A 2,519-nucleotide genomic window follows, 5' to 3' on the forward strand; every position below is an offset into this window, starting at 1 on the left:
CTCGATAGATGAACTGATCACACTGCACAGGTTGCGCTGGCTTGGCCACGTGCTGCGTATGCCAGTCGACCGACTTCCTCGAAGGGCTCTTTTCGCCCAACCGTGTGAAGGGTGGAAGAGAGCCAGAGGGGGTCAAACAATGAATTGGCAGCGAAGTATGAAAGCCATTACCAGCAAACGCAGCTGCCCTGGCCACTGCCGTCTTCCTGGATGGGGACCCCGAGACGGGCCACATCAATGGCTAGAGACATTATCAGACATGGACCAGTGGCGCCCTCAATGGCGCTCCTGCATCCAAGCTATTGCCTTCAATGCATAGCTCCTTTTCCAACCCCTCTCCCCACTTGAAAGCCCACTGACAGTGCTGGATTTATGCACCAGCTCGCGCATGCAATCCGCAGCTACCCCCTCCCCCAAATCATCGGTGAACGAAACTGCGGCAACTACAACCACTGTGCGATGAGTACGCGGTTCTTACAGCGGGAAATGATGATGATGATTGCAGACATACCTCAAATCTGCGACCCTTTTTTCGTGATCGACGAAATAGCTCCTAACCATAAACCCAGACCAGACTGTTCTGCGCGTTTGTTGATCACTCACAATCGACACGTCAGCGAAGCATCGCGTCACTAAAATCATCTATAGCATCTATAGCATCATCTATAGCCATAGATGATTAGCGAACCGTACCTCTTAAAATTCATCACCATTGCTTGGAGCAAATCTCAACTGGCTGCGTCCTTATTCCTATTTCATTCTGTTAGATTATTCCAACCCAAATGGTTAGAACCGCAGTTTTGCGATAATGCAGCGTCTATTCTCCTAATCGAGAAAGAATGAATGGCTGAAAGCCCAATTTTTGGTAGTGAAGCATCGGTGTTGCACACTTATGTCATGCTGTGGATGATGATGATGATGTCCAAGTGGTAAGGGAGGGCGAACAATTCAGGAGACGCCAATAGCTTCATAATGATCGAATGTAGGAGAATGAAAGTAAGGGCAACTACTCAATCTCGTATGGGAATTCCTCACAAACCGATCAGTAGTTCGAACAAGACTCAGCCGTCAAACTGATACTTGCGTAAAAAAGGGAATTCTTGTTAAATTATGAGAGATTTTAGTGAGATACAGCACGTTGGTTTTCACGGAGGATTCATCTGGATCTCAGCTGAATCACGGGTTTACGGTATTCATGTCGAGGAGTTTTCAGCAACCTTATGAGTAGTGTGTTACGTCCATCTCCATAAAACAGTCAATATTTTCTCCGTCTTGGTGTTCCAAGTGCGAGTTTGTACAGGGTGAAGCAAAAAGGGTAGCGACCATCCCGGGTCATAACTTGCTTGCCGAGAAATTAGATTTTTAATTGCAGACCATAAGGTAGAGCTACGCGTACATAATCCTGAAGAGGCACAATGGCCCTCAAGTTCGGTTTTACGAGTAAAAGCGAAAATGCAGTGCGAAAGAACTGGAGAACACTCCTAGACTACTTACAGATGCCAAACGTTTGGGAGTACAGTTTGTCTACTGCTGTGCCAAAATACTACTGATAAATGGTCACCGGTCGTACCATTACCCAATGAAATCTAGCGAGCATGTGTACCTAATCAGAACACGTACTACCGCATTTATACGCCAGAGCGATGTGCAGCGAGGCAGGTTTGATGGAGTTTGACACTTCGCAAACACGAGGTCTGTAGCGGTTGCATATTAGACTACGGTACAGCTCTTGTTCCGTTAAACTCCAGTCTGTCCCTCGATATTTGTGAAATGAGTGTCTGCAGTGGGGATTTTCGCAAATCAATTGATCAGTGTTGTTTATTCTACCAATGTGACTTTCTGTTGTGGTAGTGAATCGTTTCATTTGAAATTCATCAGCAATACCGGTTCCAAAAGAATCACAGCATCGTAGAACCCTGGTTGTGTATTTGACTCATTTGCAACTTTTTCTAGTGTTAACCCGAGACAAGTTAATCTCTGGCTTACTATTAGTGTGTTCGAGCTTTGATGTGGTCAACCTTTGACCTGGCAAAGGAGTTGTTGGTGCGAATCGTCCTCCAGGATAGAGGTCACGTGATCCCCACTACGCTTGGTTGGAGACGCTGCAAGATATGGCTACCAATCGATGTTAGTGGCGTTCTTGTCGTCAGTTTCTATCCACGTTGCCTGAATTAGTATCTGAGGGTGCAGGCGCAGCGGAATGATTGTGGTAAGCTTTCGAATAAATGGTGTTTGTACGAGTGAGAAGCATCGGTGCTAAACACTGATGTTATGCTCTCGGTGAGGATGGTTAAAGTGTTCCGCTCGTTTTCTGGTAAATTCTGACAAAAGATTTCCAAGATTCTCCAAAATAAATTAGCTAGAACATGAAAATTGGTCGGATTTCAGCGTCCAATCAATCCTGACGCATAATCCCAAACACAACCGTCCACAAGACGTCCATAAAACTCGAGATTTTAGAAGGAACTTGGGATCCGTAGGATAGTGGCACATGATATATACATATATATATATATATA

The sequence above is a fragment of the Opisthorchis viverrini genome (genome assembly GCF_000715545.1).
Source record: "Opisthorchis viverrini unplaced genomic scaffold opera_v5_117, whole genome shotgun sequence".
NCBI lineage: Eukaryota > Metazoa > Platyhelminthes > Trematoda > Opisthorchiida > Opisthorchiidae > Opisthorchis > Opisthorchis viverrini.